General features: G+C 36.3%; 1 protein-coding gene and 1 long non-coding RNA gene across 18 annotated transcripts in view; one reads left to right on the forward strand and one right to left on the reverse strand.

Annotated features, from left to right (window-relative positions):
• The window catches only part of RASAL2 (RAS protein activator like 2), a 364,089-nt gene that overhangs the window by 238,313 nt on the left and 99,869 nt on the right, over nt 1–25,907 (forward strand).
• LOC111773453 (uncharacterized) lies at nt 1,425–18,264 on the reverse strand. Of its 2 annotated transcripts, XR_011439030.1 has the most exons (4): nt 18,082–18,264; nt 3,548–3,667; nt 2,697–2,762; nt 1,425–2,231 (listed from the first exon to the last, which is right to left on the reverse strand). It is a non-coding gene; the product is annotated as an uncharacterized lncRNA (long non-coding RNA). The 2 variants fall into 2 exon arrangements; XR_002807880.2 differs by lacking the exon at nt 1,425–2,231 and having other exon boundaries at nt 2,622–2,762.

Raw genomic sequence — 25,907 nt, forward strand, 5'->3', positions numbered from 1 at the left:
GAATCCATTATTTAAGCACACTGTTTATAAGAGGGCTGGTGGCTGTGAGAATGAGGACATAATGCTCTAGTCAACTTAAACAGTGTTCATGTTGTATTCACAGGGCTTAGATTTTTCTCATCTTTTATCCTGCATGTGAAACGACTGCCATGATATGTGTGCGTTTGTGTATGTGTGTATATGATAGATCAATTGATAGATAGACAAGGCAGACACACAGAGAGAGATATTAAGGTGGACCTGTGGCCTGAGTGTATTTCCCCATGACAGAAAAAATCAGAGGTCATTAAACTGTTGCTGGTATTTTACTGACCTAACTTGAAAGAAATTACTTTATTAACCAAGCTAATCATTATAAAACTGATTACCATGCATTAGAAAGAGAAAAATATTAGAAGGAAACACGTACTCTTTTTTTCTCTTCTGAATACAAATGTTAGATTATGCAGGTTTATACTTTCTGTGTTAAAGAAAAGCAATAGTAAGATGCCCATTTTGTGACTAAAGACAAATTTTAAATGAGAATAAAGTGGGTAGAGTGAAATGAGTAACATGAGAAAAGAAACTCTCATATGTATGTGAAATAATTTTCTTTTGACCAGTATTTTCTTGAAGGCAGGCCCATTTTCACTACTTATGATTTTTTCCTTGATATTAGTTTCCTTAAAAAAATTTTTTTCATGAAATGTATATATCCCTATAAACATAGTTTATATATTAAATTTTCAAAGAAAGTAAATAGGTCTGCAATATAGCTATGACATTTTTCTGGTGGAAGTTTGGCAGTAGTTGATCAAAACTTTTTTCTCATTCAAAGGAATTATTTCTCCTTTCCTCCTGCAATTTCTCCCTACCTCTTGGTTATAATTCTGGGTTTTGTATCCCGTTTAAACCATAAGGATAAAATCTCTTCAAACAAAAGTGAAGACAAAAAACAGGCCAGGGACAGGGGCTTAAGGCTGGATGTGTAAAATACTGAGTTTTCACATTAATTATTTACTCATAAAAGTTACGGGATTATCCCTTTGAAGCTCAGAGAATCCTTTTATGTAGATAACATGGTTTTGTTTCCCCTTCTGCTCCAATCTTGACCTTTATCGGCCTGTAAAGAGGAAACGTGTTGTGGACTGGTTTCATTCTTTCTGTTCTTGCGCGCTCTCTAGCGGTTGTTCATAGTGGTTCTTGTTTTCAGTTCCCTGTACATCAGTTCCAGTGAAGAAGCGGTGACTGTGGTGAAATAAGGTTCAACAGATTCTTATACTTAAGTTGCATAGACTTTCTTAAAATATCTAATTTTTTAATGCAGAGAGAGAAAAAAATTATGTCCTGTTGTTTCCTAGTGAAGAGTGATTCAAGAAAATGAGTCATGACTCAGCAATATCAATCCTCTAATAGCTGTCTTTTCTTTCTTTTTTTTTTTTTTACTGCTGATGAGGATTCAGTCGATCAAAATTCCACATTTAATTATGGGTATGCTCTCACCTTGTGTTTGGAATCCTTAAGCAGTCACTGAGAATGCTTTTCTTTGTATATCCTCGACAAGCAGGAGAGACACTGAATCAGTCATTAAAATTCAGATGAAAGTCTTTATCTTCTCCAGTACCCTCCTTGCCCATACTCAGATCTTATCCTTCAGCTAACTTAGGAGTGCTAGGAACTTAAACACGTGGAGAAGGAGCCAGCTCTTATCAATAATTTGACTCTACAGAACTCTACATTTCTGTCAATCTCAGGTTTACAGTATTTCATGAGTAAATGAATTCCTGAAACAGCAACTTGAAAAATTAGTTTAGGTTAGTGCAGTCCTGTTCTTTGAAGAGGAAAAATTACCTGGTTCTGCCTGCTCTTTCTTATGTCAGAAAGTAAGCAACTTGAGCTGCTAGGATCAAGAAGGTGTCATTCAGGATCAGGTGTCACCCAGGATAGCCAACCTGTTGGACAAGTTGCTAACTCTGATGTCTTTCCTCTAATTCCCCGCACTATAGAGTACCTTTGAAAAACTTAACACTACTGTTGTATAGTTAATTATTAATATATTATCTTTAGTTAATATGAAGACTAGAAAAACTGGACATTTTTTCACTTTTTAATGTTCTGGTTTGTAGCTTTTTTGCTAAATTGTACTTCAAATGGGTTGTGTGTAGTTGATTTGATTTCTGGTCTCTTGAGTCAGATCGGAGGAGATAAGCTGTTTGGGTCTCTACTTCAATAACTCCTTTTTCCAAGAACACCTAGAATATAAAGAGTCAGGTAAATAGATGAAATAATTTATTTCATTTAAAAAAAAGAATTATGTATCAAAGTGAGTGCAAGAAGAGCCACAAAAAAATCTAGCCTATGTGAATACATAGAAAGAATTGGGTTTGTGCAGTCGAAGGACGAGACAAGATGTAGTAAGTCTGTTAACAGGGAAAGATAATCATCTTTTGTGTACCAGTAGCTCATTGTGAAGAGCTCATTTCTAAGAATTTGCTCAGTATGATTATAGAGTATTTTGTATTAGCATTTTCTCAAAGTATGGGAAACTAATCACTCAAAGAAAGGGTAATAGATTATTTAATTGCTTTCTGCATATGGTAGAAGAATTACATCACATCGTATTTGGTCTGATGTTTGTGAGTCTCTATTACACAGCTGAAATTTGAAGAGATTTTTAATTAATTAAAGTCGTGATCTTCCATAATTTGCTAACATACATCCTGCGATTTTCCTTGAAGCATTTTGCCTCCGCTTGAAGTTCAGTGAAATGTCACAGTGGTTTCCTGAAACAATAAGTATAACTCTATTTTATGAGTGCCATCATTTTACTTATAAATATTTGCATAGCTGCAATTGCTAAAATTTTGAAATATATTTTTAGTAATTTTAGTTTTATTCATTTCCTTCCTTTATAAATGATGATCAACTTTTAAAGGTAAATTTTCAAAATAAGTATTTTTTTTTTAAATTGCAGCCAGTGTTGACCATTTTTATTAACAAAAGCAAAAACATGGTGTAAAGAAATCCTAAAAGTTACTGTTGTCATGACAAAGAATGAAAATTAATCTCCCCTAGGAGCATTTTTTAGCTTACGCAAAACCAAAATGTACTGTACAGAGAGAATTTATTGCAATATAAAAGACAGAAGTCCAGCAGAAGTCTATCTGTTTGTCCCCTTTGTCTCAGTAGAACTGTTTGGGTCAACCCTAGATGACAACACTTTATTTCAGGGTTTTTTGGGTGGAGGGGGAAGTTTTTTGTTGGTTTGTTTTTGAATGGAAGGGTATTTAAAACCAGAAACCAGGCTTTTGTCTGATCCTTTTTAAAAGAAAAATCCAACCAATTATTTACCAGTTTTTCTCAGAAGCATATCTTCCTGTGAACAAACTGCAAAATGCTTTTGGCAATGAAATTTTGATTAAAAAGAAATAGTGAGCTTCAAGGGTGTGACTATTTTATTGCTATAAAGTGCTGTGATTTATGATAGCTTTCTAGTAGGTTTCTCCCAGTGTCAGAAATTATAAACCCGTTTTCATTTTGCTTATTAGTTCTTGAATTAAATACTTACAGGTAGACTTTTTCTTTTTCTTTTCCCCTTTCAAGTGTGTGTTATAGGAGAATAGAAACTGTTTTAAAGCTCTTTAGGTTTAGTCCAGATGTTGCTTATGTTCTGTTTTTCTCTGACAGTCTGAAAAGAGAAACTTAAAAATTTTAATATCCAATCATAATATATAACTAAGTCCTACAGATCAGTGAGGACAAGGGCAAGACTTGAATGTCCATTTTACAGAAGAGGCAATCCAAATGGCCATTCAGTATATGAAAATGTGCTCAGTTTTATTAATCATCAGGGAAATGCAAATTTAAACCAAAGTGGAATTACACACCCCACACCTATCAGAATGTCTAAAATGAGAGAAACAGTAAACACCAAATGTTGACAAGGATCTAGAACAACAGGAATTTTCATACACTGCTGATGGGGTTATAAATCTGTAAAACTACTTTGGAGAACTGTTTGACAATATCTACTAAAGCAGAACAGTGCTCTATGAGCCAGCAATTCCACTCCTATTTATTCTCTCAACAGAAGGTTCACCAAAAGACCTGTACAAAAATGTTCAGAACAGCAGCATTTGTGACACCTAAAAATCAGAAACCACCCAGTGCTCATCAGCACTAGAATGGATACATTGTAGTTTGCTTATACAATAGAATTCTATACCTTAGTGACAGAAAACAAACTACTGGTTCATGCAACAGAATGGATCAATCTCGCAAATGTATATCGAGCCTGAAAAGTTAGTCTGAAAAGGTTATATACACTGTGTGTTTCTGTTTATACACAGTTTAAACTCATCTGAGATGATAGGAGTCAGGATAGTGATTATTTTTATGGAGTAATGACTGAAAAGGGTATATAAGGGAGGCTTCTGTTTGCTAGTAGTGTTCTGTTCTGTTTTGTTTTGTTTGTAAGATAACAGTCTACTTTCATTCTTTTGCATGTGGCTGTCCAGTTTTCCCAACACCATTTAGTGAAGAGACTTTCCTTTCTCCAATGTATGTTCTTGGCTCCTTTGTCGAAAATTAGCTGTCCATGGATGTGTGGGTTTATTTCTGGGTTTTCAATTCTGTTCTATTGATCTGTGTCTGTTTTTATTCCAGTACCATGCTCTTTTGATTACTATGGCTTGTAGTATATTTTGATGTCAGGGATTGTGATGCCACCAGCTCTGTTCTTTTTTCTCAGGATTGCTTTGGCTATTCACGATCTTTTGTTCCATGTAAGTTTTAGGATTCTTTGTTCTATTTCTGTTAAAAATGTCACTGGGATTCTGATTGGGATTGCATTGAATGTGTAGATTGCTTTAGGTAATATGTTCGTTTTAACTATGTTCATTCTTCTCATCCATGAGCATGGAACATCTTTCCATTTCTTTATGTCTTCTTCGATTTCTTTCAATATTGTCTTATAGTTTTCAGTGTGTAGGTCTTTCATCTCCTTGGCTAAATTTATTCCTAGGTATTTTATTCTTTATGTTGCAATTGTAAGTAAAATTGTATTCTTGATTTCTCTTCCTGCTACTTCATTGTTAGTGTATAGAAATGCAACTGATTTTTGTATGTTGCTTTTGTACCCTGCAACCTTACTCTATTTGTTAATTATTTCTCATAGTTTTTTGATAGATTCTTTAGTATTTTCTATATATAGAATCATGTTGTCCACAAACAATGAAAGTTTTACTTCTTCCTTTCCAATTTGGATGTCTTTTATTTCTTTTTCTTGTCTAATACTCTGGCTAGGACTTCTAATACTATGTTGAATAAGAGTGGTGAGAATTGGCATCCTTGTCTTGTTCCTGTTCTTAGAGGAATAGCTTTCAGTTTTTCACTGTTTAGTTCATGATGTTTGCTGTGGGTTTGCCATATATGCCCTTTATTATGTTGAGGTACTTTCTTTCTATATACATTTTATCAAAAGTTTTTATCACAAATGCATGTTGAATCTTGTCAAATGCTTTCTTTGCATCCATTGAGATGATCTTGTGATTCTTATTCTTCATTTTGTTAATGTGGTATATCACATTGACTGATTTGCAGATGTTGAACTATCCCTGTGGCCCTGGAATAAATCCCACTTGATCATATTGTATGATCCTATTAATGTATTATTATATTTGATTTGCTAATATTTTGTTGAGGATTTTTGCATCTGTGTTCATCAGCGATATTGGCCTGTGATTTCTTTTTGTGTTGTCTTTGTCTGGTTTTGGCATCAGGGTAACACTGGCCTTGTAAAATGAGTTAGGAAATATCCCATCCTCTTCACTTTTTTTTTTTTTAAAGATTTTATTTTTTTTCTTTTTTCTCCCCAACACCCCCCAGTACATAGTTGTACACTCTTCGCTGGGGGTCCCTCCAGTTGCGGCATGCGGGACGCCGCCCCAGCGTGGCTCGATGAGCAGTGCCACGTCCGCGCCCAGGACTCAAACCAACGAAACACCAGGCCGCCTGCAGCGGAGCGCGCGAACTTAACCACTCGGCCACGGGGCCAGCCCCTCCTCTTCACTTTTTTGGATGAGTTTGAGAAGGATAGGTATTAAATCTTTGAGTGTTTGATAGAATTCAGCAGAGAAGCTGTCTAGTCCTGGACTTTTGTTGTTTGATAGGTTTTTGATTACTGTTTCAATCTCTTTCTTTGTGACTGATCTAGTCAGATTCTCTATTTCTTCTTGATTCAGTTTTGGGAAGTTGTATGATGCTAAGAATTTATCCATTTCTTCTAGGTTATCCAAGTTTTTTGCATGTAACTTTTCATAGTTTTATAATCCTTTGTATTTCTATGATACCTGTTGTAATTTCTCCTCTTTTATTTCTGATTTTATTTATTTGAGCCTTCTCTCTTTTTTTCTTAGTCTAGCTAAGGGTTTGTCAATTTTGTTGTCAAAGAACCACCTCTTAGTTTCATTGATCTTTTCTATTTTTTTTCAGTCTATAGTTCATTTATTTCTGCTCTGATTTTTTAGTTTCCTTCCTTGTCCTCACTTTGGGCTTCATTTGTTCTTCTTTTTCTAGTTCTTTTAGGTGTAGTGTTAGATTGTTTGAGATTTTTATTGTTTGAGGTTTTTCTTTGAGATTTATATTGTTTCTTGACGTAGGCCTGTATTACTATATCTTCCCTCTTAGTACTGCTTTTGCTGCTTCCCATACATTTTGGTATGTTGTGTTTTCATTTTTATTTGTCTCCAAATGAAGCTTTTTTGGTATTTTTTATTTCTCCTTTGATTTCTTCATTGATCCAATAGTTGTTCAGTAGCATGTTGTTTAGTCTCCACATTTTTGTGACTTTTCCAGCTTTCTTCTTGTAGTTGATTTCTAGTTTCATATCATTGTGGTTGGAAACAATGTTTGATATGATTTCAGTCTTCTTAAATGTATTGAGACTTGTTTTGTTTCCCAACATAGGATCTGTCTTTGAGAATGTTCCATGTGCACTTGAGAAGAATGTGTATTCCACTGCTTTTGGATGGAATGTTCTCTATATGTCTATCAATCCATCTAGTCTGGTGTTTCATTTAAGGCCAGTGTTTCCTTGTTGACTTTCTGCCTGGATGATCCATCCATTGATGTTAGTGGGGTATTAAAGCCTCCTACTATTATTGGGTTTCTGTCTGTTTCTCCCTTTAGGTTTGTTAAGAGTTGCTTCACATACATTGGTGCTCCTATGTTAGGTGCACATATACTAATAAATGTTACATCTTCTTGGTGGAATGTCCCCTTTATCATTATATAATGTCCATCTTTGTCTCTTATTGTCTTTTTTGGCTTGAGATCTATTTCATCTGAAATAAATATGGCTACACCCATTTTCTTTGGTTGCCATTTGCTTGGAGTGTCATCTTCGTGGATGCTTGGAGTGTTCTTCTCTTCATTCTGAGCATATGTTTATGTTTAGAGCAAAGATGGGTCTCCTGCAGGCAGCATATTGTTGGGTCTTGTTTTTTAATCCGTCCCAGCCACTTTGTGTCTTTTGATTGGTGAATTCAATCCATTTACATTTAGGGTGATTATTGATACATGAGGGCCTAATACTGCCATTTTATCTTTTGTTTCCTGGTTGCTCTAGATTTCCATTGTTTTTTCCTTGTGTTTCTGTCTGCCGTTTCAGTTTGGTGGTTTTCTGTCGTGTGTTTCTCAGTTCCTTCTTACGTTTTGCGACTCTGGTCTGAATTTTTTTTGTGTGGTTACCATGAGGTTTGTATAAAAGATCTAATAGATGAGATAGTCATTTTTCTGTTGATAGCATCTTATCTCCATTTGCCTATTCAGGTTCCATCCTTTTCCTCTCTCCTTCTATGATTTTGTTGTCACAAATTATCCCTTTTTTGTATTGTGAGTTTGTTACCTAGTTGAAGTGGTTATTATTATTTTTAACGCTTTATTTCTATTTAGCCTTTATGTTATAATTAATTGTTTACTAACTTATTCTGATATAGAGTTGCAATTTTCTGATTGTGTCTGTTTATTTATCACCTTGCTCAAAGCTTTATATACCTTTGCCTTTTGTTTCAGGTAGGAGAGCTCCTTTCAGTATTTCTTGTATGGCAGGTCTAATGGCGATGAACTCTCTCAATTTTTGTTTGTCTGGGAAAGCCTTTATTTCTCCTTCATATCTGAAGGATAATTTTGCTGAATAGAGTATTCTTGGCTAACAGTTTTTGTATTTCAGTATTTTGAGTATATCATTCCACTCTTTCCTAGCCTGTAGAGCTTCTGCTGAGAAATCCACTGATAGCTTAATGAGGCTTCCTTTGTAAGTTATTTTCTTCTCTCTGGCCACCCTTAATATTCTTTCTTTGTCTTGACTTTTGAGAGTTTTGATATAATGTACCTTGGAGAAGGTCTTTTTGTATTGAGATAATTAGGTGTTCCATTAGCGTCATGTACTTGTATATCCAGTTCTTTCCCCAGGTTTGAGAACTTGTAAGCTATTATTTCTTTAAATAAGCTCTCTGCTTCTTTCCCCCTTTCTTCTCCTGGGATACCCATTATCCTTATGTTGATTTTCCTAATTGAGTCAGATTTTTCTCAAAGGATTTCTTCATTTTTAAAAAATCTTAAATTTCTCTCCTCTTCCACCTGAATCGTTTTGAGATTTCTATCTTTGAGCTCACTAATTCTTTCTTCTATTTGGTCTGCTGTTTTCCAATGCTTTCTACTTTATTCTTCATCTCACTTATTGGTTCTTCTGCTCCAGAATTTGTTTGGTTTTTTTAGAGTTTCAGTCTCTTTGGTGAAGGATTCCTCCTGTTCATTAATTTTATTCCTGAGCTCGTTGAACTGTCTTTCTGAATTTTCTTGTCACTCATTGAGTTTCTTCATGACAGCTATTTTGAATTCTCTGTCAGTTAGATCACAATCTTCCATTACTTCAAGTTTGGTTTCTGAAGAGTTGTCATTTTCTTTTTGGGCTACTGTGTTACTGTAATTCTTCATGGTGCTTGATGAGTTGTTCTTCTGCCGGTTCATTTGTGGTATCAGACACCTTTCTTATTTGGGTAAGGATTTGTTTACTTTGATTCTGAGCTGCTTCTGGTTGTATTTGAGAGTCTTCTCTTTACACCCTCCACTGCCTCTGCCAGAGGCATCATCAGTGCCTTTATTGTGCTGCTTGTGCCTCCAAGGTTGTTGGTACCTTGTTGCTTCCAATGTCACTGCAGTTGCAGGTGTCAACACTGGGGTCATTGGGCTGCATGCACCTCTGCTGCTTCCAAGATCACTTGGGTTGCTTGTTCTCCCACTGTGGTGGGGGAGGGGGCGGGGGAGTGAGAGTGGGGCAGGAAGGAGCTGGGGTCATGGGCACCTCTACCACATCCAGGTTTATTAGGTCTGCAGGCTCTATTACTGTGAGTAGGGGGACCAAAGTTGCAGGCACTTCTGCGGTTGGGGGATACTTGGGTTGTAGCCTCTGCTATCACTGTTAACGGGCTCTTCACAGGCTTGGGCACTGCTCCTGTCTGCGCTACCCATGCTACTACTCCTGGGTTATCTGGGAATGCTGAAGATCCCACTGTTTGTGGCACTGGGTTCGCAGGCATTCCTGCCACTGCTGGGTGGGCCAGGGTCTTGAGCACCACTGCCACAACCACAGCAGGAGAGGTTCCTGGGTTGCGAACACTGCTGGGGCTCCCAAAGCCTCTGGTCTCTGGCATCTGTGTGTTTCCTGGATCAGATCATGGGCACCACCACTATTGGCAGAGGCCCAGGGTCTTGTTTGCAGCTCCTGCTGCTGGCACAGCCAGTGTTGAAGCCACTGCTGGAGGTTAGTGGTGAGGGCACCACTGAGGCTCTTGAAGCCTCGAGTCACTGGTGCCATCTACCACTGCTGGGGGAGGTGTAGGGGCTGAGCCAAAATTGCTGCTGTGGCTCCTGCAGCCTCTGGTCTTCAGTGCTGGCATACTTTTTGGGACCTGAGATCATGGGCACTGTTGCCGCTGTCTTAGATGCATCCCCTGCTGTAGGGCCACTATTGGAGACGCTGCCACTGGGGGAGGGAGGGGGCTGAGTCACAGGTATCATTGTGGTTCTTGGAGCCTCCAATCATAGGCCTGCAGTGATTTTTGGCACCTCTGGGAGCATAGGCTGCCTGGATTCCTTGGGTCTTTGTTTGTGGGCATTACCTCAGTTCCTGAGGCTTCTGGTCACAGGCACAGCATGGCTGCAGTTCTTGGAACCTCTGGTCTCTGGAACTGCCACCACTGTTCCTCTGGTTCCACTCCCTCCACGAAGTGCAGTCCACTCATCTTCAGATGTATAGATGTATGGATCTCTCAGACGTTCTGGTATGCGGTGCAGAGAGTCTTCTGTTGTAATCTATGGATGTCCTACTGGTTTTCACTTAGAAGGGAGAGACAAAGGGGACAGCTTACTCTGCCATGATGCTGGTGTAACCCACCCATTCACTTTTAGTAAAATGTTGGAAAACACAGCAAAATGTTTAATTGTACAAATAGTGCTGAACAGATCCTGGTGCCAAATTAACTGTTGATGGGTGTGTGACCCCACCCCCCCATTTTTATCATCAACTGATAAACGACAGTCCTGAATTAAAAAAAAAAATACTGGATTAAAAAGTTAAAGACATTCTCATTCTCAAATTATTTTGCTGTTGAAGAAACATCTGGACTCTAAGGAGGCCCCCAGGCCTGTGAAGATGTTGCATATCCTCACCATCTGACAGTTTCCTGCTCGTTTTCAATTCTGCCTTCCAAATTACGGACTTTTCCAAATGCCTGTCATTTAATGCCTCATAGTTCTTGACAACCCGTGCCACTCTTCTTCTTTGAACTCTTACTTGCTTTGTTTTGTTTATTAGATTATAAACTAATCATAAAACAGTTACTCTTTGTCTTCTGATGTTATGCCTCATATGTTGCCATCTTTGATACTTAGCAACAGAAATATCTATTAATAGACTAATGTACAATTTTAAGTCCTGGGAAGCACATCTCACAAACAGTGGGAAAAACAAAGACACAGACATAGAATTCCTAGTGAAAAATTCTATATAAATAAAGGTTGAAATGCTAAGCCATATGCAGATGTTATTTATAAGTACTGCTTTAAGGGTCAAAGTAGATAAGAAGCCATATGTAATGTGCTATTATAGTCAACAAAGCAGTGGTGATACCTACATGCATAATATAAGTATTAACCATTTAAGAGATAAGTAAAAGAAACTAAACTCAGATATGTTGTACTATACCATTTATATGAAATTCAAGAAAAGGGAAAAGAAAACTGTATATTGAGGGATACACACTTGGGTGCTAAAACCGTAAATGAAGCAAAGAATGTTTACTACAGATGTCAGGGGTGTGGTTATCTATCAGGTAGAGGGAATGGGCATCAAGATTGCAGTATTTGGGGACTTATGGGTTGCTGGCAATGTTCTAATTCTTGCTTTGGTGGTATTCTAATTCATTAAACTCTACACTTATGTCGTATGCTGTATAGAGCATTATATTTCAAATAAAAATAAAAGAATTTATTGAAGACATCTTTTCATTTCATTAGATTTGCACCTGAAGGTTCTTAAAGGCTGCGCATTATTTCATTGTGATCTGTTCCCTCCTTATGAACACACTGCTTTTAGTTTTGCCTTTTCCAACTTTATGTTAAACATCTTTGTACATATATCTAAGTTCAATTGCTTGTGCTGATATTTCTGTAGGATTGGTTCCTAGAAATAGAATCAAAGGTAGTTTGCGTTTCATATTTTGATAGACACCGTTAAGTAGCCTTACAGATTTGTTCAAGGTGTCTTTTTCTGCTATTCGAAACTTTTAATTTTTAGATTTTTCATTCTGTCTCTATTTTCCATTGTAATTTATGGCTTTTGTGTCATACTTAGAAAAGCCTTTCTCAATTTAACATTAGGTCTTTATCTGGAATTTATTTTTGGTTTTGTGAAATGAGATTTTTTTTCAGCTGTATATAGCCTATTGTCTCAACACCTTTTATTGAAGGGTCTATTTTTTCCACACGATTTGAAATGTACCTTTTATTATCAGCTGAATGTCTATATGTCTTTTTATGGATTCTTTTTCTGTTCCACAGATCTAGTTTTCTATTCCTACATCAATATCAAAATGTTTTAATGACTATAGATTTTAATGTGTTTCTCTCACCAATATAGCGAATTCCTTCTAATTAGTTCTTGCTTTCAAAATGTGTTTGGCTTTGTACTCATGCATTTACTTTTCCAAATGAACTGTAAAATCAAATTGTCCCATACTCCCAGCCAAAAAAAGAAAAATGTGTGTTGACATTTCAACTGGAATTACAATGAATGTGTAGACTATTTGGGGGAAAATTAACTTTCATACACATTTCTAAGTTTTAGTTGTTTTTAACTTTATGTAAAGGGCAAGTTTTATGTTCTTTTAGGACTTATTTTTTCACTTAAATATTATATTGCTAATATCTTTACATGTTATTGCTGTGGTTCATTTGACTACTGTATGGTTTTTACATTGTTTGCATAGACCAAATAAATTTAGAGTTAGAGTTTAGGTTGGGTTTCATATTGGGGTTCAGTCTCACATTGAAGGGTATTTAGTTTAAAGAATTTTGCTATTGGTATCAGTGCTGCTATGAACATTCTTGTACATGTCTTCTTTTATCCGTTTGCAGGAGTCTCTCTTTGCTATATTCCTAGGAGTGGAATTTCTAGGTCTTAGGGTATATAAATGTTCAACTTTAGTAAATAATGCCAAACTGTTTTCCCACCAACAATATGTATGAAATCCCGAGGGATCCACATTCTGCCTAAAACTTAGTATTGTCAGAATTTTTAATTTTTGTCATGTAATGAAAATAAAATGGTTGATTTGCATAACCTGATTACTAGTGATACTGAACATTTTTTCATAAGTCTCTGTCTATATATGTTAATGCTTTTATGAAATTCTTTCTATCTCTTGCCCATTTTTCTGTTGAGTTGTTGTGCTCTTTCTGTTAAATATAGGAGTTTTTTATATGTTCTTTTTTATCATAAAGATGTTTATTCTAAAATTTCCCTTTTATAAAAGAGAAACATAAAAGTATAGACACTAAATGATTTAATCAAGGCCATCCCAGTTGATGGCTGATCTCCCAATTAGTAGCCAAAAATATATGCTTCATGATTTTTAGTTTTTATTCCACTACACTCTTTGTATGTTCTTGATAGTAGCCCTTTAATACGTATGTGTATTGTGAATATACTCTCAATTTGTAACTAAACTTTTTCCTTTCTCTTTTTAAGGTCATTGGATGAACAAAAGTTCATAATTTTATATAGACAAATGTACGAATCTTTTATAGTCAGTATTTCTTGTTTCTTGTTTACAAAATCATTTCCTACCCTAAGGTCTCAAGATATTTTTTTATTAGGAGTTTTAAATTTTGTTTTTGACAGTTAAGTCCTTAATCAACCAGGAGTTGATTTTCATACTTTTTTCATATTGATAACTTTTTCCTGCTATATTTATTAAACAATCCCCCTTTTTCCCCATGAATCTAATAGCACCCTATCTGTCATACCTATGGTTTTATATTTCTATGAAAATGTCTTAAATTATAGTTTTATTGTTTATTTTGAAAGTGTTCCTTTCTCCCATTAATTTTTCTAATTGGTAATTGCTGGTATACATATAGGGAAACTTTTAGTTCCTGTATATTTATCTTTATTCTAATGATCTTATTAAATCCTTTTATTATTTTTCAGTTGATTCTTTTGGTCTCCTATTGCCATCCTCATTTAGGGATAATTCTTATTTTCTGCATATTTATCACTCATTTATTTCTTTCTGATATATATATATATCCCTTATTGCTTGTCTTATTTTACCCCGTTGGGTAGAACTTCTTACCAGTAATATATAAAAGACTCCAGTGAAGTCACATCCTATTGAAAAATAGTGGTGATAATGGGTATCTTTATGTCGCTCCTACCCTTAATAAAAATTTGTTTTTAATGTTTTAAATTTGTATATAAATTTATATATTGCTATTGGTTTCTGGTCTATATCCTTTATTAAGTTGAAAAAGTTTCCACTTATTCCAAATAGTCTAAGATTACTTAACAGAAGGGATACTGGAAATTATCAGTGACCTTTTCACCATATCCTGATATGATCACTTGGTTTTTATCTTTTAATCTATCATAGTATTATATTAAGATGTTTATTCATTTCTCCCAAGTCACAAATGAAAGCCAGGAAATTTAAGTCCAGCAGGTCATTGATAATATAAATATTTCCTTTCTAGCAGTCTCTAAAACCCTTAGAATATTTGTTTTGTTATCCAGCATACCGACCTTGTGCTTCTCCTTGTACACTTCTTATCTGATTTTATTGTACAAAATGTCACTAGTGAATTTTCCAAGAGATTTAAAGTTTTATTATCTATTAAATATTTGCAGAACAACTGGGGAGGGTGGGTCTCTGTTCATCCTGACTAAATGCATCACTGCTGAAACATAGGAGGGTACGTTTAAGAAAAGTCAGGCTGTGACTTATTGCCATAGATTCTACACCATAGTCAAATGCTGATATCTTTAGGTGAATGATGAATGACCGTTATAAATGGCTGTAGGGCTTTGAGTAAACTTTGGACTGTGTTACTGTTGCTGAAGTAAGTTCTTTTCTCTGTCTGTAAAAGATCTTTTCAGCATATGAGATCTTAATAAAAGAGAGAAAACAAGGAAAGAGAGATTTGTATTTGTAATTTTGTGTTATTTTTAAAGATAGCCCCACAAATTCTGCAAGCTTCAGGCCTCACACTCTTGAGTTCACCTCTGAGTATAAGCCAAGACCTGGGGAAAGGTTGAGGGATGGTTTTGTTTTCTCCAGTCCTTGCCCCCAACTGTGTTATCACTGCTAGATATCTGATCTCTAATAATATGATGGGGAACCAACAGTTTTTTGGTTACTTTCAGTCATTAACCAGTCCATGTAAATTCAATTTAAAATTACTTTAAATTTTACTTTAAAACTACTTCAATTTAAAATTCTATCTCATCTCCAGATTAACTCTTCACTACCACCTGAACTTGGAGTGGGAGATGCCCAGCTGATTCTTTCACTCCTTCCCTTCCTTTTCTGGTTCTAACTCCTCTGGTGTTAGGGACACAAGTTTTTACTTAGTTGGACATACAATTACAAGGCTACAGGCTGCTCCATTGCTGTATCTTGGTCAGTCTATTATTTTGCTAAGGCTACTGTAACAAAGTACTACAAACTGGGCAGCTTTAACAGAAATTCATTGTCTGATGATTCTGGGGCCTGGAAGTCTGAGATCAAGGTGTTAGCAGGGTAGCTTCCTTCTGAGGGCTATGAGAGGGAATCAGTTCCATGCCTCTGGAATAGCTTCTGGTGGTTTGCTGGCAATCTTTGACATTCTTTGGCTTGTAGAAGCATGACCCTGATCTCTGCCTTCATCTTCATATGGCATTCTCCCTGTGTGCATGCTTCTGTGTCCAAACTTCTTGATTTTATAAGGACTCCATTAACATGGGATTAGAGTCCACTCTAGTGACCCTCATCTTAACCAATTACATCTGCGATGGCCCTGTTTCCAAATAAGGTCACATTCTAAGGTCTCAGGATTAGGGCTTCAGCATATGAATTTTGGGGAGACAGAATTCAATTTGTTTTCCTCCTTCCCTCTCCTGCCTTTCTCTAGCAGGTCTACTGCCTCAGCTTTCTAACCTGGAACCAGTTACTAGTCAGACACATCCAGTCTTTATAAGTGATCCTTTGGTGGTGCTTTATGAGCTTAGGGGGGATAGGCAGGAAAAGCACTCCTTTCTAGACTGGCACTAACATTTTGGAAGATAATCTTCAAATTCTCCTTCTGCTCATAAAGACTGAGAACTTGAGGTAGCAGAGAGAGGCCACCTCCTAAGAAGTCCTGAGGGACTATCTGGCTCCAGCTCTTTTCCACTTTCTTTGAAATGTGGAGATACTTAATCCACTTGGGTTTATTTAAAATTTGGGGGCAATAGGAAATATCCTACTCAATGTTCTTTTTGAAAGGAGGGGAGGTGAAGGATTATGTCAGTCTGTGCACAAACTAAGTAGGGAGTAGATTGTCCAGACAATTGTAACCTTAAATTCCTTCAAATAATGAAGTATCCTCTTAGCCTTCTTTTATCCTGCCCGTATAGCTTGTACCTGTACTACTTCATCTTCTTCTTCTTCTTTTTTTTATTTATTTATTTTTTTAGTGTACTCTTGACTAGGGATCAGCTTAGTTTAAATGAGAAAGAGCTTAAGGATACTTTGTCTCCTTAAGTCCGGATAGATATCCAAATCTGACAACAGTTGATAGGGCTAAGGGCATCCCTCAGTAAATATAGTGTTTTAAAATGACTGTGTCAATAAATAGCTATCCAGAAAATAAGCCCAGCATGCTTAAATGCTTCAGTGAGTGTGAATTAAACAGGTGGACTACCTATTTTGCTTCTGTAAAAGTGTTACATTGATATAGACTAGAGATGGCAAATCTGTTTCAATTTGTATGCTGATTCTGATAGCTTGGTGGTAACTGATAGAGTATTGCCTTTAAAGAATTCTAAGGCCGTACTCTGGTTCTGAAGGCAGAGTGCTGTCATCATTTTGGGATATATCTGCTAAGGCCACTTAAGTGTGCCCCATATTTGCTATCTCTCCAAAGTGCATCCATCCCAGGGTATTGCAGAGGGCAGTCCTTTGTGGGTGGGAAGAACATATAAGAGCTTTTATTCTTTTAACTTTTATCAAAAAAAAAAAATACACTTTACTAATATTTGGAGATGCTAGATTTGGAGCCCATGCGTGTAATTTATAAATAAATATACATATACTTGAGACGTGAAGTTACATTTTTTGTTCATTAGGGTAGACCATCAGAGAAGTATAGACCATTAGCTTCTAGAGAATGTCTTTTTCTGATTAATCTTTATATTTCACAGATTTTATGTGTTTCATTTTGTGTGCGTAAACTTTCCAGGTAGATAATACTATAGAAATTTTGCCATTTAAACTTATTTAAGATCAAATAGAACATCTTTTACATATATATTGATGCAACTGTTTTGTTCTAATTCATTCTTATACTACAGCCCAATTTGCAACATACTCAAATACTAACCAAATGGAAATTAAAGAATTGACTGTAGTGTTTGTTTTTTCAACCAGGGGTGTTTTCTGAGCACATCTATGTATGGTATTTTAACAATCCAGGTGAAAATAAATGTACTGAAAGTTTTTGATAGTTATGGTTGTCAATATAAAAAAATAGGTGTGAAACCACCTGATTTTTTTTTGAGTTGCCAAAACATTTCTGTAATACCATATACATTCTCTGTAATTATTAGTACCCGTTAACTTTTTTTTTGGTGAGGAAGATTAGCCCTGAGCTAGCATATGCTGCCAATCCTCCTCTTTTTGCTAAGGAAGATTGGCCCTGAGCTAACATCTGTGCCCATCTTTCTCTGTCTTATATGTGGGACGCCTGCCACAGCATGGCTCAATAAGCGGTGCACAGGTCCACAACTGGGATCTGAACCCGCAAACCCCAGGCCACCAAAGTGGAGAGCACAAACTTAACCACTACACTACCAGGCCAGCCCCACATGTCCTAAGTTTTATCTGGCACCACATGTCCAAAGTTAGGTTTTCTCTTAAAACCACCAAACACTATATTTTCTCCTTCAAACTTGTTATATTCCCTAACTTTAAAGGCGTTGCTTAAAATGGATAAAAATTGACATGGTTTCCATTGTAAAATTCACAGTAGCAAATTTGTCAAGCACAGCATCAAACAGCCTCATTAAAATGCCTGGAGGGCCAAGCAACCATGTTAAATATTAGCATGGAAAAATATTTTCATTTGTCTATTCATTTAACAAATATTGATCACTTACTGTGTACAAAGCGTTTCACTAATGTTCAATGAAATCCTTTTGATAAGAGATAATTTTGAAAAACAATCCAGCTATCAGAATCATTTACTGGTTGAAAGAAAAAAAACAAATGTCTGTACTCTATGAAATTCAAATTGATCTTTTCATACCTTCATGTTAGAAGCTATGCAGTCTGGCTTCCTGATTTTATGGGTATCTTTGGATTCCTACACAGTTTATTTAACCTTGTTGTAGTATCTCAGATCATTGAGCAAAGAAACAGTTTTACTTCCTACTTAATGTCTGTTCATCTTCACCCTTCAAACCTCTCTCAAAGTATGCAAAAATTCTATAGAAAGGCATTCTAATATGGAATGTGGTTAAGAATGTCAGCTCTGGAATAAGAATATCTAAGTCCTGACACCCCACACCCACCCCTTACTGGCTGTATGACTTTGTCATTTCTCTAAGCCTTAATTTTCTCTAAACTTTAGTTTTCCCAGATACACAATGGGAAAAATGTTACTTCTCATCAGAGGGTGGTTGTTAGGAGTAAATGGGATTAAACATGTAAAGCACTTCATGTTCCACCTAGTACATTGTAAGTGCACAATACATTTGATACAAAAGTTCACGTTAGTGCTGGTTCTAGAGACAGATTCTTGGAAATATGACCCTAATGATTTTCAGTTTACTAAGATAGCAGTGATAATCTTAAATGTGTAGGTTTAGCCATTCATCTACCCACTCACTCAATAAATATTGAGTAGCTACTATTTGTTTGATACTGTGTTAGGTGCTAAGTAGACTCTAAGAGGTGCATATACTTTGAGTAAAATTAGTTGTAAAGTTTAACTTTGTTTTAGGGAAAAATAATTCTTTCAAGCATAATTATACATTACCCACTTTATGGATGTTTTTGAGGAGTTATCTGTTCATGAACTACAGTTGTCACTTTATTTACTTTTCTTTTCTTAAAAGAGTAGCCTTTGTGTTTAAGGAATCTACTTATCTTTAATTCTAGGTAGTCATCAACTTCCTTAAACAGAATCTGCCATTAGTCTTTGATTGGCACATTACTTTTGAGCATCTGTTTTGTAATAGTGTTACTACCTTACTTTACTAGTTTACATTTTGATACCCCCTTTTCACTGGAGGATATCAAAGCACTTTCTATTATATGTTTTAAATAATCATATAATAGGAATGCCTTTTATAATATTAACGTCCTTATTACTCTATGGCTTTATGTGTCAAAAGTGTTGCTTCCTAAATCCAAATAAATGAAAATTCACCTTAACTTCATTAGTTTCTTCCGTTCTAATCATATAAGGTAGTGTTTCTGGCAAGTGAAAACAATGTGTGAGGGTATTCATTAATATTTAATTTATATGTAAGTTGTTTGAGGTTTATGTATTTATTAGGGGTACTATTTAAAGTATGGAACTATAGATTTCATAGAATTTAACTCTATTTGTATTACAGTAGAATATCTCCTCACTCAAATATAAAGAAAAGTTATAGTTTGGCGTTTACTTTAAGCTTCTTTGAGGCAAAGAGTTGTACATATCCAAAGGAATATCAAGGTGGAAGTGAGGTCACTTTACTTGTCCTTTACTTGCCTTTTTTGAAAACTGGTTGTTCCCACTTCCAACCCTTTATCACAACAGTATGTTGAATATTAATAAGCTCAATAGTAATCCTTCAAAAATTTGATAGACATTATTTTAGTATGCTATAGACTATTACTTTGAATTATACAAGTCAGTACTTGTGATTTCTCAGTTACCATTGCTTGAAGACTATTTGTCTTTCAAACAAAGGACCGTGTATGATATCGAAATAGTTTGTATAGTGGGTTTTCTATGTAGCAGCATATTTAATTTTATCTTTAAAATGTTAACCAATATCAGTGTTGCATTTTCTGTTTTTGATAATTGTTCTAGGTTTTGTAAGAGACTGTCCTTTGTTTAGAAAATATACACTGAAGCCATTAGCAGTAAAGGGCATAATGTCTCCAGCTTTCTCAAATGGTTTTAAAAAAATGTGCGTATATAAAATAATAATATTCACAGAATGATTAAGCAAAGGTAGCAAAATGAAAATAGTTGGTGAATCTGGGTAAAAGGTATATAGGAGTTCCTTGGTCTCTTCTTGCACCTGTTTTGTAAGTTTGAAACTGTATCAAAATATAAAATTACCCCTCCCCCCACCCAAAAAACTCCACCAACTTTACCAACCTTAGTTCTCAATTTAGGAGATCTATTATCATATATTACCTGCCTTTGTTCATTCTTGAGTATCTCATATAACTCTTTTCCTGTGTGCAAGAATAATAGATCAGCAGAAAAGAGACTGAGTCAGTAGTTTTGGTTTCTTCAAGAAGGATTGAGATCTCAGATGAATTAGGAAGAAAATAGGGTGCTTATAAAGTTGGTGTAGCATTTTACCATTTTTCTGCTGTAGCATTTTAAAATTTTTGGTACAGAAAAGGCAGATTATATGATACATCTTATTTTAATATTCTTTTAAAGTGTAAGGCTTCCACATGAAAACTTGTACAAGAATGTTCATAGCAGCATTATTTATTTTATTAAAAAGTGGAAACATCCCAAATGTCCATCAGTAGAATACTATTCAGCCATTAAAAAGAATGAAGTAGTGATACATGCTACCACATGGGTAAAACTAAATGAATGAGATCAGGTACAAAAGGCTACATATTCTATGATTTCATTTATGTGAAATGTCCAGAAAAGGAAAATTAATAAAGACAAAACTTAAATTAGTAGTTGCTGGGGGGTGGATGTTGGCAGGAATGGAAAGTAACTCTTAATGGGTATAAGGTACCTTTTTGAGGTGGTGAAAATGTTCTGGAATGAAATTGTAGTGCTGATTTCACAGCTTTGTGAATATATTTAAAACCACTTTAATTGGAGTAATTTTATGGTATGTGAATTATATTTCAATAAGACTCATATAAAAAAAGTAAGGCCTAGGGGGGCCAACCCCATGGACTAGAGGTTAAATTTGGCACACTCCACTTTGGCAGCCCATGTTCAGTTCCTGGGCAGAGACCTATACCACTTGTCAGCAGCCATGCTGTCTCAGTGACCCAAAGACAAAATAGAGCAAGATTGGCACAGATGTTAGCTCAGGGCGAATCTTCCTCAGCAAGGAAAAAAAAAAAAAGGTAAGGCCTAATAAGTCATTCCTGCCTCAAAGTCTTCCCGTATAATTAAGAATAAGAGCCAGAGACCCATGACTTTACATGATCTTGCTTCTTATCTGGCTTCTTATTACTTCATAGAGTTCATCTCCTTTTATTTTTCCCACAGCTCATTCCAATCTGGCTGCACTGGTCTCCTTACTATTGCTGCTTCTAGGCCTTTTTATTGGTTTTTCCCTCTTCCTAAAAACCCAGCAACCCTTTACTCAAAAGTCCATCTCTCAGAGATAACTTCCCTGACTAGTCTAAAATTGTAGACCTCTCCAACATTACCTATCCCCCTTTTTGCTCTACTCTTCTCCTTGGCACTATTTACCATTTAACACAATATATATTTACTTTTTATCTTGTATATTGTTTATCTCTTGCCCCTAGAATGTGAGCTCCATGAGGGCAGAGATTTGTTCTCTTTTGTTCACAACTGTATCCCAGGGCTTAGAACAGGGCTTGGCACATATTGTCACTCATGTTATCAAATGAGTGAATCCAAAAGCATAAGTACAGGCAGCTGTAACAAAAATCAGGAATGTGAAGTAACTGAAGAGAGAGCTACATGTTCTATACTCTTTGTTCAAACAAAAATTAAGTTACCTGTAGGACCGTGAAACTAAGGAAGTGGGAAGAAATAAATATTTGTTTTTAGTGTCCTGAAAGTAAAATAATAAAGACAATTATTCAGTTCTTAAAATGAAAATAAAACCCTATTTGACCCAAACAAATAATTATTTTATTTATTTTTTTAAATCATAAGGACCTGGCAGAGATCCACACATATATTAAGTACTCAGTTAACACGTGGGCCTAAATGAAGGGTCAGTACACTATGCCCACAGCCTTTTTTTTGTAAATAAAGTTATATTGGAACACAGCCATGCCCACTGGTCTGCATATTGTCTTGGCTGCTTTCATGCTACAACAATGGAGTTAATATAGTTGTGACAGAGACCGTATGACTCACAAAACCTAAAATATTTACTCTCTGGCCCTCTATGGAAAAAGTTTGCTGACTCTTGCCTAAATTAGTCCTTGTAGGATATAGAAGAATATGGTAGAGAACCTTGGCCAAACATTTCAGAAGTTCAAATTTCATTTCTGTGACTACTTGTGTTACCTTGCACGGGTTAAATTTTATGATCTTGGGTTTTCCCATCTGTAAAATGAAGACAATACCTATCTCGCAGAGTTGTTTAAGAATTTTAAATGAGATATCGTATGTAAAGCACTTAGTGAAATGTGTAGAAAACTCTTAGTAAGTTGCAGCCCAGTAGGTGTCACGGGCACACATATACACACATACACACATACACATATACACAAGGAAACCTAAACGCCCTCAAATGGAAACTTTTCAGTCACCAAGCATTTTCCAGATACTTTCAGTACTTTTAGGAAAATAATGAATAAAATAAAATCAACCAATGTTGAATAAATATTACTACACATAAGGCACTTGATAACCACCAAAATGTATGGTATTTGGTTATTTGTTGAGAAGATTATAGTCAAGCGATATTTCTAACGGCCCTACTCACAGTAGTATTTTGATGCCCTTGACTCATATTTTAGCCAAATGTACAGCCCACTGTAAAATGGCTACATCTTCAGGTAAGTTTCATTGCTTTATTTTTAAGAAAAATTGTACATAAGGAGAACTAATTCATGCTATGTTCTGATTGTAAGCAGGAAAAAAGCAGTCTGATGCCTTATATATTATGACAAAATTTCAATCTAGAACTTTGTCTTGGGTACCTTACTTGGTTACTCTCTCTTTACAAAAGGCAAGTTTACAGTACTGGATTACTTTGATACCTTTCTGCCTGTACTGCCTTTTCTTTGGTAAAATAAATAAAATAAAAGGCTAATTTTTTCTTTAACCAGGTTTTGTTTTAGTTTTGATTTGGAGACTAATGGTATGAATCCTTACATCAGGAATATATAGGATTCTTGAGTATTTACCTTTGCCATATAGAATCACAATCTCACTTTTATTAATACGTCATTCAATAAACATTTATTAATCATGCATTATGTCCTAGGCATTAAAAAAGCTTTTTTTAGTAGAACACAGTTTTTACCTTCTAAAAGCACAAAGTATAATGGAGGAAATCACTATGTTAACAAATAATTTCAATAAAGAAATAGGAGGAATAACAGTGAAAGTATGGATGAGAAAACTATAGACTGTGCTTTAAGGTGTCAGGGATGACCTACAGAGGTGATATTTGAGCTGAGTCTCAGGGCATTGGTTGGATATTGTCAGGTATATATGGTAAAAAGAATGACACCTCACAGGAGGCACTAAAGTCAATCAACAAAAACTTTTGAGCACCTGCTGTGTGCCAGATAATGCTCTAGACAGTGGAAATACACCAGTGAACAAAACAGTGAATTTTTCCTGCTCTTGTATAGATTACTTCCAGTGGAAAATGCAAAGTCATGGGAATGAGGTACATAGTACAGCGTGGCTGAGCCAAGGAGAGTCTGGAGGCCCTACCAAGAAAGAAGCAGGAGCCACATCACACCAAGACGTTTGAACTTGATGCTGTAGGCCAACTGTTTCAACCCAGGAGCTGCAGGGATACCAGTGTGTCATAAAGTTATTACAAAGGGATTATCAATCCATGCTTAGATGCTAAACAAGCATAGGCTGTGGATTTTGATAAGATGTTTTTTATACATGTTTATCACTACTTATCAATTTTATGTAGTTATTTTGAGTAAAATATAGATAAATTTAAACATTATGAATTCATAATACTTTTTTTTTTCACATTTTCTATCTTCTCAATCAGTTGGTACTATTGCTACAACTACTTCTAAGTCACTGTCAAAATGACTACTTTTAAAAAGAGACCCTAAAATATTCAGCCTGATGTCTCCTGCCAATGTTGAAGATGTTAAAACTTTTACGGGCCGGCCCCGTGGCCAAGTGGTTAAGTTTGCACGCTCTGCTTCAGTGGCCCAGGGTTTTGCCAGTTCAGATCCTGGGCGCAGACATGGCACCGTTCATCAAGCCATGCTGAGGCGGCATCCCACATGCCACAACTAGAAGAACCCACAACTAAAAATATACGACTGTGTACTGGGGGGCTTTGGGGAGAGAAAGGAAAAATAAAGTCTTTAAAAAAAAAAACAAACTTTTAGAGCAGCCAGCCAAAACTTCAGTAAATGTTAAATGAACTCCTTCTAAGTGCCAGGCTCTAGCCCCTGGGATTACAAAGATTAATATAAAACAAAGTCTGTGTCCTCAAGGAACTTACGGTCAAGATGAACTAGAGTACAGATGAAGAATAATAAAAGTAAACATGGAGGAAGCCGGCCGGGTGGCACAGCAGTTAAGTGTGCACGTTCGGCTTCTCGGCAGCCCGGGGTTCGCCAGTTCGGATCCTGGTGTAGACTTGGCACACCGTGCTGTAGTAGGCGTCCCATGTATAAAGTAGAGGAAGATGGGCATGGGTGTTAGCTCAGGGCCAGTCTCCCTCAGCAAAAAAAGGAGGATTGACCTTAGTTAACTCAGAGCTAATCTTCCTCAAAAAAAAATAGTAAACATGGAGTGAAGAGTATAGACTCAAGATACACTGAGATAATAACTCTTAAGCAGTGAGAATTCTCTCACTGAAGGCAGACTACTAGAATAGAAAGAACGAGTAGATTATTGGAAACAGAGCCAATGTTTTGCTAACGTAGGGAAAAACTCTTTTCTTTCTTTTTTGACATCCTCCACCAATCCTCCTCTTTTTGCTAAGGAAGATTGGCCCTGAGCTAACATCTGTGCCCATCTTCTTCTATTTTATATGTGGGACACCTGCCACAGCATGGCTTGATAAGCAGTGCCTAGGTCCATGCCCAGGATCTGAACCAGCGGACCCCAGGCCCATGGGCCACCAAAGCACAACGTGTGAACTTAACTGCTATGCCAGTGGGCCAGCCCCTAGGGAAAAACTCTATCTTTTTAATAGTGTTGTTTTCTCATAGCAACAAATCTAATCAATCTCCAGAGAACAGGGATATTAGTGATTTATGAGTCTCTGAAAATACCTCTTCTGCTTGGTTTTTCTCTGCCTATTAATAAAATGTAAGCCTGTGAAATAATCTTAAATCAAACCATGTAAATATGTAGTGTAAATCATATAAAGAAATCCATCTGGATCTGACTCCTTCACAATGACAGTGTAAGTGTGACAGGAGTTGAAGGACAGTCATTTGCTCCATTGATGGATCCTGAAACTTCAGCCCAACAAGCTCATTTCTCTTAGTTCTTTCAGATTTCAGGCTTCTTTACACACATGTGCGTGCACACACACTCTCTCTCTCCCTCCCCCTCCTTCCCTCCTTCTTTCTCTCTCTCTCTCTCTCTCCCCTCTCTCTCTCTCTCTCCCCCTCTCCCTTTTCTTTCTCGCTAAGAAAGACAGAGCTATTGACTAGAAGCCCAGAGTTGCCCCCAAGTTCCGACCAACCGGCTCGAATTCTTATGAAGTGGACTTGTAATATCCTTAATGTTGCTGTTGGCAGTCAGTTACAGATTCCATTATTGTCGATCAATGCAGTCGCCATGCGAGGTGGGGGGAGGAATGGTGGAGGAGGAGAAGAAAGGAGGGATAAGAGCTTCCTATTCACAGATTTATCAACCTGCCTTTGCTCGCAGGAAATCTTCGTAAAGGGGGCTGGGATGCTGTTGAAAGAGCTAAAGCAGGAAGGGGTTAGGGGGCTGCAGTTTTCTCCGCTAACTGGAAGGAAATTTGAAAACCTTTCTTCTCAGAACAAAAC

Source organism: Equus caballus, chromosome 5 (assembly GCF_041296265.1).
Source record: "Equus caballus isolate H_3958 breed thoroughbred chromosome 5, TB-T2T, whole genome shotgun sequence".
Lineage (NCBI taxonomy): Eukaryota > Metazoa > Chordata > Mammalia > Perissodactyla > Equidae > Equus > Equus caballus.